Source organism: Leucopleurus acutus, assembly GCF_964270905.1.
Source record: "Leucopleurus acutus genome assembly, chromosome: 13".
Classification (NCBI taxonomy): domain Eukaryota; kingdom Metazoa; phylum Chordata; class Mammalia; order Artiodactyla; family Delphinidae; genus Leucopleurus; species Leucopleurus acutus.
Genome location: NC_139155.1, coordinates 77,346,320 through 77,360,347, shown reverse-complemented (window position 1 = coordinate 77,360,347; position 14,028 = coordinate 77,346,320).

The window sequence follows — 14,028 nt, the reverse complement described above, 5'->3', positions numbered from 1 at the left end:
GTGTCCCCCGCTGACTCCCCCAATTTACATGTTGAAGTTTTAACCCCCAGTACCTCAGAAGGGGACCGTATTTGGAAGTAGGGTCATTATAGATGCAATTAGTTAAGATAAAGTCATCCTGGAGCAGGGTAGGCGCCTAATGCAGTATGACTGGTGACCTTATGCAAAGGGGAAATTTGGAGACAGACACGCACACAGGAAGAACGCCCTTGAGAACATGAAGGCAGAGATCAGGGTGAGGCCCCTACAAGCCAAGGAACGCCAGAGATTGACGGCAAACCCCCAGAAGCCAGGAGAGGGGCGTGGAACCATCATTCCCTAGCACCTTCAGAAGGAGCCTGCCCCTGCCCACACCTTGATCTTGGACGTCTAGCGTCTAGAATTGTGACGCGACTCCAGAACTGGGTTTCAGCTGTTCAGTTTGCGGTGCTTTACCATGGCAGCCCTAGTGAACTCATACAAGTGGGAAGGTGTTAGCCACGTGCAAGGGGCGTGGGGCGTAGGAAGGAGGCGGGAGGAAGAGAAATCCAGGAAGAAGAATGGGCTTTGCCAAATCCCCGAGGGAGGAGGGAACTTGTAGCATCTGGGGACTCGGAACCAGGGAGCGAGGGCGATAACAGGTAGAAGATGAGGCAGATTGAAACCAGACCCTGGCATCTGAAATACATCGTGCGGCATCTGTATAAGGGAGAGTGTGGAACCAGGGCAGGGCTTTAACTGGGGCATGGACATGATTGGCGGTGAGCTTTATTCATTTGGCTGTGCCGGATCTTAGTTGCAGGACGCGGGATCTTCGTTGCGGCGTGTGGAGGCTTTAGTTGTGCCACGTGGACTTCTTAGTTGCGGCACACGGGACCTAGTTCCCTGACCAGGGATTGAACCTGGGCCCCCTGCATTGGGAACATGGAACCTTACCCACAGGACCACCAGGGAAGCCCCAGAGGTGAAATTTAGAAGCAGTGCACTGACTGCTGGAGGGAGATTGAACTTGGGTGGTGGGGAGCAAGAAAGGGTGTAGAAGTGCCATTTGGAAGTACTGTGTCACGCCCAGGGGTTCCGGCTTAACTGCTCCTCTTAAAAGGCCATATTCATCAAGTCGTCCCCTCCCCACCCACCCGCAGGCTTCACGTGCCTGAGGAAGTAGGGTAGACTAGGATATGGAGGGAGAACCAACCATGTATTCTGTGCACTGTGAGCTCCTCTGACCGTGTGCTCCTACTTCAGCTGTGAGCCCTAGCACATCCTCTGCAGCGGCAGACATCTGTGATTTCCACCTGCTTGCCATCCATTCCCCCTTCTTTCCAGTAACATCTGTCTGCTTTTGCTCTGGGGAAGCCACCCCTCTCCCAAGGGTGGGCATGTCAATCAGAGTTCCATCCTCCCCGAGTCGTGGGGTGAGCGTGAAACCCCGGACGATCAGTTGGGCTCTCCCGAAAATTGTCTTGAGTGGAGTGATGCAAGGACTAAACAGGGTTGGAGCTGATTCAGTGTGACGCCTTGAAGAGTGTCACCACTCGTTCTTGCTTTTGGACGTCGTGTTCTGCTTCTTGTTTTCTGAGTCTATTCTTTAGGCTTTGTGAACTACCCAGTAATCTTCCAGAAAAGTCCTGCTTTGCTTATGGCATCCAGAGTTGGCATCTGTAGCTCACAACTGAGAACGCCCTAGATGAACACTCTTGTATAGAGTCAGGGCTCAAAAATGGATAGATGGAACTAATCAACATGGATCACAAAACCCTCCCCTTGCCAGCTTCAGAAAACGGCTGTGTTTGAATTGGGTCAGGACATGGATGATTTATGTGACCTGAGGCACCATTCAAAGAGGAGGGAACGTTTGAGCTTATGGGGTTTTAGATGTCACAACCCCCAGTCCCCCAGTCTAAGAGGGTCTCATGTTTTACATGCTTGTCAGATTCATAAATCTGAGATGGAGAAGGTAAAAAAAAAAAAACCCTCAGTCCACTTCCTGGAGACCCATGCCAAATATTTCCCTGCCATGGATTATTTATCTTTAGATGCTCCTTGGTCTGGATCTTTGTAAAAGTTGCCCTCTACTAATGATGGTGCCCTTATTTCTGGACCATCAAATTCATCCTAAACAGTGAGATCGTTAGGCAAACTCGTTAAACAATTTAACACTCAAGGATTAGGCTACTACCTTCACCTTTCCGAAGATTGGGAGCATCTCTGCGAGTCTTCCTGTCTCGTTCCAATCATCACCATCACCACCACTCCATCTTAGGCCCCACAAGCTTTTGAGGGATTCAGACAAATGCCGCCTCATGCATGGGATGTGTTTCAAAAATTTACAGTAAGTCGGTGGATGGGAGTAAATAGGTATTTTACCATAGAAGCAGTGTTACACATGTGCAGAGTGATATGCTTATTAGAAAGATCTCATTTTTGTTAACCGCCCTCAAAAAAAACCCGTCACGCTCACACACACACACACACATATCCGTGTCTATATAAAGATATATAAAAATGTAGGCTACACACCAGATTGCTGATGCAGATATCTTTGAATAACAAGGTACTGGGCAATTTCTCTTTCCGCCTCTTATTTACATTAAAATTTTTTTCCTTTCAATGAGCACGATTAGTTGTCTAGTTAATCAACCAACAACTACATAACTATGAAGAGAGAAAATATATAATTAACCCAAAACTACAAAACTGTGAAAAGAGAAAATATATTTCCAAAGGTATTGCGTGCTCCAGGCCAGTGATCACTATTCTAATAATTTAATTGCAGTGGTTTTAGAATATTAATATTTACAAAGCAACACAAACATAATGCTGATTCTGTAAGTGAGCTTATTTAAAAAATGGTTTCTGAGTATAGCACCAGGCTGGAGGCATGAATGCAGGGACTGTGTGTTGGTGTACCGTATCCCTAGTTGTTTAGCACATAATGAAAAGAGGAAGACAGGAAGGAAGGGAGGAAGGGGCCATCTAGTACAGTGGAGAGAGTTTTAAAAAGTGCAGTCAACATTTTAGGCTTTCCGCTTGAGCTCTGACTTGACCTAGGTGTGTGGCCTTGGGCAAGTCATTTCCTCCCTTGAGCCTTGGTTTTTCCATCTGTAAAATGAGAAGATAGGACTAAATTGTCCTGGCTCAGGGGTTGATGAACTCTGGCCCTTGGGTCAAAGCTGGCCCACTGCTTGCTTTTGTCGATAAAGTGTTATTGGAACGACTCACACTCCTTTCTTTACATATGGTTATGGCTGCTTTCACGATAACACTAGCAGAGTTGGGTGGTTGCTACAGAGACCTTGTATTTACTATCCGGCCCTTTACAGAAAACGTTTGCTGGCCCCTGGTCTAGAGGACTCTCAGTTGAATCCATATAGGAAGCTGTACCGCTGAGGGTTTGGTTTCCCACTCCTGTGACCTTGGGTTTGTACTTTCCTCCCTCCCATCTCAGCCCAGTGATAGGGAGGGAGGGGGGCAAGAGTTGCCTTTGAACTTCTGTGAGTCACTCTAGTGCAGGGTTCACCCCCTTAGCCTCCTGCTCTGCTGTTGGAGGGTGCGTGGGATCGGCTGGTCCGGGAGGAGGGATTTGAGGGGCGGGAAAAATCTGCCTTTTACACGATGCTCCTCAAAGTAGAAAATTGCCTGAGTAATTGATCACGCCGCCAGCACCTTCAAACGCTCTGTAAAATAGTTACTCAGATCCTTCCCGTCCTGTCTCTTATGCCAGCTTATGGACATTTCTGAATACGAATCTTCACTGATTATTGGAAACATTTTTCCTTCCTGTGCAAAATAATCATCATCATTTTGCCTAGATGGTCAGGCGACGGAACCCATCCTGCACGTGGATGTGCTTTTCCCTCTGATGTACTTCTCCTGCTCTGCTTGGGCTCATGAATTATAGATTATGTTCTTCTCTTTGCCTTTTAATTTGTCCCATGGATGCTGAAACCATTTCAACCGACCCTGCACTTTCCCCGCTTAGGGCTTTGTAGGCAAGATAGACTTAATTTTCTGGGCAAATAACCCCTTGCTGCACCAGCTGTATCTAATCAAATTCCAGGGCCTTCTTCCCACCAATGATAACACTGATTCACAAGTAGGATTCTTCGGGGGAGACAGACCTCTGGTCCCAAAGGCTTGGAGATGGCTGAAGTTGTGTGTAACCAATGCTGGTAATTGCTCCCCTTTCTGGGACCTTGCAAGAACTTGTTACAAAGGGCTCTCCCGCCTCCTGGGAAAGCACACTAGTCATGACTCAGTGCGGCTGTTTGGTCCTGGTTTTTCTCAGGAGAATCTGTCCCCATTTGACTCTGATTCTGGGGTAAGCTGAACAGAAAACGAAGACCAAACATTTCTGAGTTTCCTCCCTTCCGAGCCCTTTCCAGATCCAAGTGTTTCTTCTGCGTCGTGCCTCTGCAGCCCACATGGTCATTGTATTTCTCCAGGGCTATTAACAGAAGTTATAATAAGTCAAAGGTGAGGGAGAGGATGATGTAGTCATATTTTGCTGATGGTCCATATCTTTGAATGTCTTTCTTCCAAGGATGAAATTAAATGATGGGTCCAGAGTGTCTTGTAGAACAATGAGTCTCAACCTATAATGCTCATACAAATCTGTTAAAAATGCAGATTCTGACTCTGTAGATCTGGGTTGGACCAGGGTTGCTGCATTTCTAATAAGCTCCCAGGTGATGCTGACGTTGCTGGTCTGAAGACTTTCATTAACAGGTTGGGTAACATAACAAGGTTTGAATGAAAGGCATCCCATTGTATAGAGGTTGGCTTTCCCTTACAAGTACACTAGACCCTAAGAAATGGGGTAGGGATCCAAACCCAGGTCTGCTGGACAAGCCTGCTACAGTGCTCTAGGGACTTCTGGTATGCCTACAACAGCTTGACTGGGTAAAGTGAGGATGGCTCAGGACTAAACAGGTGAGAGTTTCTTCTGTTCAAGCAACAAGTAGGTACTGAACACCTACTCCTTTTTTCAAACCCAGTGATAATTCTGAGTTTTGGCTGGAGGGGCTTTTATAGGTCCTCATTTCTGTCTCAGTGTGTTTGAACTTGTACCCCCTTCTTGAAATATGCTTTCGCCAGGTCTTCCTCTTGGCTTGCCCATGCAGTTCTTTTAGGTCACAGCTAAAATGTCACCTCCTCTTAGAGACCTTCCCTGACCATCCAGTCAGTCCAAGCTGCGCCTCCCAGCGTGCTCCACACTATTTTGTTGCCTTCAGAGCCCTTATCACTCCTTGACATTGTCTCGTTCACTTGTTTATTTTCTGTCCCTGTCCACTAGACCGTCAGCCCCACGAGAGCAAAATTTGCCATGCTTTGTTCACTGTTTCTCTCCCGGGGCCTGGCACAATACTGGATCCACGGTTGGTGTGCAATAAATGTTTGTTGGATGGATGAATGACCCCCAGGAAAGTTAACAGGGACAATGTTTATACTGCTTCTAATAACCCCTTCTGATCATACCTAGCAGGATTTATAGGACATCTACTAATATAGCAATGGCAAATTACTCTTAAAGGGCCAATAAAGCCACTCCCATTAAGACCTTTGTGGTATGTCAGTATTAACAGAGTCTCAGCTAATATATGTGACTGAAAGCTACAAAACCAAACACGCTTGGTGTGTTAGTCTGCTTGGACTGCTGTAACAAAGCCCCGTGGACATGCTGGCTTGAACAACAGAAATTTATTTTCGAACAGTTCTGGAGGCTAGAAGTCCAAGATCAGGGTACCAGCAGGATTGGTTCCTAGTGAGACCTCTGTCCTTGGTTTGCAGATGGTATTTTCTTGCTGTGCTCTCACATGGCCTTTTCTCTGTGTGTACACACAGAGAGCTCTGGAGTCTCTTCCTTTTCTTATAAAGACACCAACTCTATTGGTTTAAGGCCCCACCCTTATGACCTCATTTAATCTTAATTATGTCCTCAAAAGCCTTATCTCCAAATATAGTCACATTGGGGGTTAAGGCTTTGAATAGGAATTGGGGTGGGCAGGGAGTCACAATTCAGTCCATAACACTTGGTTTGTAGAGATTCTGACTTAGGCTAACTCGAGGTAAAAGGGCTTATTACAGGCATATAAGGGGGAATTCAGGAGGGTTTCTTGGTAGAAGGGGCCCTAGGGTCCTCAGAAGCTAGTCTGTGATTTATATTCTAGCTTCTACCATCAAGGTGACGGCTCTTTACTGAGCATCTGCAGTGAACATTTCTTTCCATCTCATTTCTTTTTTTAAACCACTTTATTCAGGTTTGTTTGACAGACACAAAGCTGTACCTCTTTATTGTACAACTTGATGAGTTTGGAGATAAGTAGGCACCTGTGAAACCATCACCACAATCAGTGACATAAACATATCCATCACCTGCAAAAGTTTCAAACACTTAACGTAAGATGTATCCTCCTAGCAAAATTTTAATCATACTATACACTGTTGTTAACTATAATCATTATGCTTTACAATAGATCTCTAGGACTGCGCCACCAGGGAAGTCTGTCCCTTTTCATTGTTATGAACACCATCCTGATTTCTAATTTTTGCTGAATTTTAAACCATCAGGGCCCCAAATATTATAGAGTAGAATGTTAAACTAGCGTGACTTCCTATTTGCAGAGCACACTTTTGCAAGTACTGGATCCTGAACCAAGACATTTCACCAAGTAACAGGAGTTGATTCTGTCCCAGAAAGCTTGTTAGTGTGGTCCTGTCCCTCTCCTCACATCAACTTCATGAGTTCTACTCTTTTTGGTCTTGAGTAGACAGGCTTTGACAGATAAGGAATTCCAAAGATACTCTTGAATGTTAAATACCTTAGCACTCATTGTAAACCTTCCAGGGTGCAGGGTATGCATACATCAGAGCTGATGGGGATTATTTTGCATTTGGTTGATTTCACTAAACATCTTTTTCTCTTGTTGCTTTATTTTTATTTTAAAATCTTGACCCAACACTGTCTGTCAAGTTTGAATACAGATGCAGAAAGATTTTTAAATCAAATTCCCCACCTGTCCAGAATCTAGGAAAAACCCCACAGGATGTTATGTCAAAGGCCACATGAATAGTTCATTTCTGGGGAGGGTTAGAAATACGTGGAGAAGTGTGTTTCCTAGAATCTACTTTATTGTCCAAGCAGGGCTTGGGCCCTGCCCTCAAGCCTTAGTCAGAAGCCCTGGGGTTAATCTTCCTAAATGACGATTAACAGGTGGGACATCTTGAAATCCCTGTGGCAAGACCTCTGGGTCTATAAATCTGCAATGGGACCAATGCTCTGAATTCTTAATCAAGCCTGTTTCCTTTATTAATCTCTAAGAGCGGCAGTGATTTATAAGATGGGTTTCCATTTGGTCCAGAAAATGAAATTCATTTCACAAACCTATAAGTGTGGTCCAAATCAATTGGCCATGAGACTTTCCTATTTCATGCTCTGTGTCACACTGCTCTTTTAACTTGATTGTTCCATTACCAAGTATTCACTTAAAAGCCTCTGCTGGGTCTCTGTGTCTGACACAAATAATATCAACTCCAATGCAGTGATCACAACGGTGACTAAGACTGGGTTTTCAGATGACTGCAATTGGAAAGGAACAGGAGATGAGCTGAGAAAAGAGGGGGAGGTAATGGAGACCTAAATCATCTGATGCTGAGGTTCCTGAACTGATGGAGGATGGGGTGATCATGGGGAACCCATTCAAATGCAGGTTTCCGGGCCCACCCATGCCCTGTCAAACTGGAACCTCTGGGAATGGGAAAAACATCTGGAGAATCCTACATGTGAAGCCAAAGATTCTAGGGATACAGGGAATTTCTCCCTCAGTCTAACAAGACCAGCTCGTTCATTCATTCAAACATTTGTTGAACACCTACTATGTGCCAGGCACCATGGCGGGAGCCTGGGATACAACAGTGAACAAATAGAAAAGAATCTCTAGCTTTGCGGATATGGTGACTGCTTCATCGATAGTGGAAAATATAATAATAGTGATTATTAGTGTTCCTTGAATACTCACTAGAATATCTCATTTAATCCTCAGTGTAGCTATAAGAAGTGGTGAGGCTACCCCCCATTTAGAGATGGCAAAACTAGGACTAGAAAAATTGAGTTACCCAGAGTCACTGCCGATAAGTCGTGGAGCGGAGATCTGGACCAAGGTCTGCCGAACCAGCCTGCTACAGTGTGCTGTGGACTGTGTGTCTTCATCTGCTTCAGGTGAGGATGGTATTTGACTAAACACGTGACTGGTCCTGGTGTTCAAGCAACAGGCAGTTATAGAGCATCTGCTCTGGGAAGACCCCTTTCCCAGAGGCGGAGACCCAAGGGTGAATGAGATAGCACGTCTGGCAGATGGGAGAGCCTCACCAAGGCACAATATGACACAGGTGGTAAGAGCTGCAGTGGGGTTCTGGACTGGTTACTCAGCCCACATGGCAGGGGCTCCTGCCCATGGTTTGGGGGTCTGCAGAGGATTTGTGGAGGACGAGGACCTGTGAGAACTGAATGGCCTGGATGATGGAGAACTGCATGTACGGTAGTTCTCAGGTTCTTAGCCTGGCCAGAGGGGCTGGTGGGAGATGAAGCTGGAGAGGAAGGTAGAGGCCAAGTCATGGTGGCGTCCTAAGGAGTCCGGACCTTCCCGAGGGTGTTTGGAACACGTTGACTAGTTTGATAGTTCCGCACGTAAATTTCAAAAAGAGACTTCCTGCTGCAGCGGATTTGGGAGATGAGTTTAGGTGAAGCAAGGAGCCCACTTAGCCAGGTCGGAGGTAATGGGAGGAGACATTGTCAAAGGATATCTCAACAACCTCACACGTGTGTGCGTCCATGAGCTGGAAATGTTGGGGGATCTCCTTGCTGAAGAAATGGTGCTATGGTACTACTCAGCTGGGATGCTAGCCATCTGAGGAGGACTAGTTGCCCTTTGGAATAGCTTCCAGGAGTCAAGAGCCAGGATGAGGCAGGCACTGGTTCGATGATGTCAACACTGATAGCCTGAGCCCTGTCAGTTGCTGTTAATAGTGTCCAGATAATTTGGACCCGTATACCACATATTACCCAGGCAGTGATCCACTTGGTTTGGGCAAAAGGCCATGAGTGACGAACACATGATATCCATGGGGGCAGTTGGTTGGATTCAGGGAATTTCTGCTGATACCAGAAAGAAGTGTAGAACAGGGATGTGTAAGCAGAACAAGTGTTAGTCCTGCTAATGGATGCCACCTGGTGACCTTTCGGTGATAACGGTGTCAGGCACATGATAAAGGCTCCTGGTGACAGGAAACACCCTATGTTTACAGAACAATTGTCTCAGCATGGGTTCAAAGTGCAGATTGCCTGTGTTAATTTGGAAATCCTCAGAACAGCTCAGAAAGGTGAGAGTGTGTCTGTGTTAAGCCAGGATGCTGTTGCTGGAGGGCTGGGTGCCACAGCATATCACGTCGCTGTCATCATTGCCATCATCACCGTCCGCATCAGCATCTTTGCCATCATCTTCATCACCAGTCTTCCACTTCTTGGAATCTGCTATGGGCCAAGTTGTGGTAATCATTTCATAGGCTCATGTCCTTATAGTGTCCACAAGGTCCTGCGGGATCGGATCCCTTGTTTCTTCTCTGTCCATCTCCTTGCTTACTCTTCTCTAGCCTCAATAGGTTGCTTGCTGCGTTTGACTGTACCAGACACATTCCCACCTCAGGACCTTTGCACTGGCTGCTTTCTCCGACTGGACCACTCTTCCCCACCTCCCCACCCCCTCACTCACCTTCTTCAAGTCTCTGCTCAAATATCGCCTTCTCAGTGCGACTCACCCTGACCATCTTATTCAATACTGAAACTTTTCTTTCATATACTCTTAATCTCTGCTGCTTTGATCTACATTTCCCCCTATAAAACTTATCTTTTAACACTCAAAATAACTTACTTATTTCTTAATGTCTATTGTCTGTTTCCCTTGCTAGAATATAAGCTCCATAATGGTGGAGAATTTTGTTGATTTTGTTTCTTTTTATATTTCCCAGTACCTAGCACTGTGCCAGGCGAGTGTAGATGTTCAAATAATGTTGAATGAATGATTAACCCTCAGAACAACTCTATACAGTAGAGGTTATTTAACCTCATTTTATGGATGAGGAAATGGAGATTCAAAGAAGTTAATTCACTAGCCCCAGGTTACACAGGAGAGCTGCCAATTTGAACACATCTCTGATTCCAAAGAAGCTTTCACCCACCACTCTTTGTTGGCTAGAATCGAGTGAGGGGCTTAAAGAGATCATTGGGCTTGATTGAAGTTACTCCTTGAGATGAAGAAAGAAATCCATCTTTTTGGAACCTAACCCCACATGTTCCCTGTGGGGTCAAGCCTCTTCTCATGAGCAGTTTGCCTTTGATGTAACATTTAAGCCACAGTTAAGCCAACTGAGTTGAAAATTCAACAGATCAGCAGATTTTAGAACATCAGGAAATGGGGTGAAACTCCAGAGGGGGACTAACCTGTCTTGAGGAGCTCTTATGGGGATCATTGAAATTAGTCCTGCCTCTGTATTCACCCACCCCTGGGATCGACAATTTTCTGTGTGAGATCCCAGAACGATTTACTGCACTGGTCTGTTCAGGAGCCTTGTAGGGACCCTGCTGCTTCCCTGCCCAGAATCCCTTCCTTCTTCACTGGAAGCAGCCTCCTCATTTCTCTTTGGAGGATCACCCCTCTCCACTTGCAGGTCATGTGGCTTGGGTGGGGCTGACACCCATCAGATTCAGAGCTGTGCATGAGACTTAGTCTGGCCAACTGGGCAGTCCATCCCTGGGCCCCAGTGATTGGTTGAGGAACGGGTGTGAGACTCAAATGGGTTCGGTGAGAAATAGTTCTGGGACTTTTGCTGGAGCTCTCAGGAAAGAGTTCTTCTCCTTCGAGTGAGTTTCTGAGCTGGCAGAAGGCGAGTCTGGAGCTCCCTGTGGCCTTTTTTGAGACTACATGTGGAAAGTCTGTCTAGAAATGACGTTAACGAAGAGGGAGGAGAAGAACCGAGAGCTGGAAAAAGGTTTTACTGGCATATAATTTGAGCCCCTGGATCCAGCCATGCCTGAAATCAGCCCTCTACACTTCAAAGCTACACAAGCCAATAACGTTTTTCTTTTGCTCAGGCTGGTTTCAATTTGATTTCTGTCACTGGCAATCAAAAAAGATTTCTGCTTAATCCAAACGGGTTTGGGTTTTAAGTTGGAGAAATAACAACAAGCGGGATTACTTGTGTACCAACACAGTCCTAATAGGAAAGTCCACTAAAAGGGAGGGGATCGTTTCAGACCCTCCTTAATAGAAATGAATGATACTCAAGTCACTTTATAGCTACCTGTATGAGCCTGTGCTCTTATTCCTTTAAATAGGGGTTTGAGCTGGAAGGTTCGTGTTTTTCTGCATTTGGGATCCCCCTCAGTCAAGAAGCCTGGGTCCTTTTTCCTCCCCTTTTATACCTTCCTTTCCCTTCCATTGAAACTTGCTGTGACCCAACTGTGCAGAGAATTAAACGCCTTTGTACTCCTCAGTGTAGCAGCCCTCAGCCCTCCTTTCCTCCAGATAGATTTCTATCTTCTGAAGGTATCCTTGTATGTCCTGTTCCCAGAGCCTTAAGTAGAGTGGACAGACTAACTCATACTAAAGTGTAAATGGCTAACAACTCAATATTTTAAGTGGAGTATTTGGATAGGGCAATACTTTAATCCAAAAGATGGGAACGGTAGGAAATGTTAGCACGGGATTCCTTTCGGAAGGAGTGGGGAGGTTCCCAGCATGGTTGTTCGTCTGTTGCACCTGTATGTGAGTTTAGCCTCCCCCGTGTTGGAGGATGGTGGGGGCATTTTCCAAACCTCGTAGGCTGTAAAAAGTCAGAGGGGTAAAGGAGCAATGACAGTCCAGCCTGGGCCTCTGCATCGCTCCCCGCACTCCCATCCCATGGGGTTGGGCGTTGACACGCCGCTGACCGGCAGCCGAGAATAGCCTGGCACTGGTCCCAGAGGCCATCCTCCCCCATCAAGGACTTGGAGGACAGAACAATCCATGCCCTGTAGCAGGAGGGTTTCCACCTAGCACCTGATAAGCTGGAGCTGAGTTTAAAGAAAGCCCATCAGATGGGACATGTTTTCAGGAATAAGACGTCCCTATCGGTCCCAAGTTGGGGGGTGATGGAGACACTGGTGGACTTAATGCATTGCTGGCCCAGACCCAGGCTCTGGCGGCCCATTCCTCTCAAATTCCTCTGTAATCAGCTAAATTAGCCCATTGATAGAACAGCTCATCAAGGGGCAGCTCGGAGGAGGGATTGATGGACGGTCACCTTTTCAAGGGGCTCCGGACTGGGGGATAAATGGCCCATTTACTCATGAGGTTGCTATCGAGTGCTCTCCCTAGGTCAATAATTTTTTCTTTCTTGCCCTCACTTTCTGGTGCTGGGCAGAAAGAGGCCCATGCCATATCAGGTCTGACTCTTTCCCAAGCTGGAGTGCAAAGCTCGTCCTTAACCCACTCATTGCCGACAGAGTACAGCCATCATTTTGGAGGGGAGGTCTTTCCTTTACATACACTGCACATGCACAACTGTAACGTGAGAGGCCCCTCCCCATAATTATCCTGCAGGAGAGAAGAAGTTGCAAACACTTAGGTCCCTGTGAGGTGTCTCACACGATGGGGCACTCCTGCGATTATTTTATTTAGACCAGCAAGGTCCTATTTAAGAATAACTTGGACATCAAAGCTAGTTCTTTGGAAGATTCCAGCATTCACCTGTCAGAACCAAAGAGACGTAACAGTAATTCCAGGAGCTATGACTCAGAACTGCCAGTATTTGATGTCAGTGTAAACAAGCCTTCTACAGATGACTTTACAAACAGCTCTGTAAGCAGTGGTGTTGTAGAGGTCACATCGAGACACCTACAGGATGAATGAGGGAAAAACACAATTGTCCCAGCCGTCACCATGTTGTATTTATCAGTACCTGTGGTCTGAAATAACATTTCTAGTGATGGCATATTGCATGGGTCAAAAACGGCTGCGTTTCTAGAACACTTGGGCAGAAGTGAACATGACTTGAGCTGCAACGCCATGTGAGATGGTACAGAAAGGGGCTTTCTGAAGACGACGATGCAGGCAGAGTTTGAATGAAATTGTTTCATGGTATGTGAGAGTGGGAGGGAGTAGATTTTCTACATCAACATTATTTTACATTATATGTAATTTAAAAATATATGTCAAACTCAATAAATTATATATGATACGTATAAACACTGGACTCCATCGAGGTCCCTAAAAGTTGTAAAGTCAAGTTATATATACATATATATATGTGTACATATATATATGTATATATAATTAAAAATTATTTTTAGATGTTCCCATTGGGAAAAGCATGGGTTCGTCTTATAGGTGTGGTCACCTTATATTTGGAATTCTCTCATAGTCAGGTATATACCTAAGAATCTTGGGTATTTCTGAAGGCACAGGGATGATTTCGGGAGAGACCGGATAATTTTTCTTTCGGTCTTAGATTTAAATGTGTTTAAGCTTTTCTACTTTTTTTTTTAACGTGCTTGGAAAAACAAGCAAGGAAAAAAGAAGGGATGTTTGATTTGGGATAGCATTTTCCAAAGTGAATTCTGTCCTGGGAGCTGCTTCATGAGAAAAAGGGTTTCATCATCAAAAAGTTTGAGCAACAGTATACTCAGTTGCACCTTTTTGAGGAGTCAGATATACTTGGCATATCAAAGGCTCTGAAACGTCTTGCAATAAGGGAATGTACCCAAGAAAACGAATTTAACTTAGAGCTCCCTAAAATCACTAGATCTTGAAACTCTTTTCTTACAAAACACTTATTACCATCACACAAAATAAAACTGAATGGTATCCCAGAAACAATGAATTTGAGCTGGCATTAAAAATGTCAAGGGAGGTCACAAATATGAAATATTTTGCACTTATATTTGGGAGATATAGTAGAGGGCGTCTAGGTATTTAATTGACCACGTAAGAGTCCATCCCTTTTTCTCTCTGACAG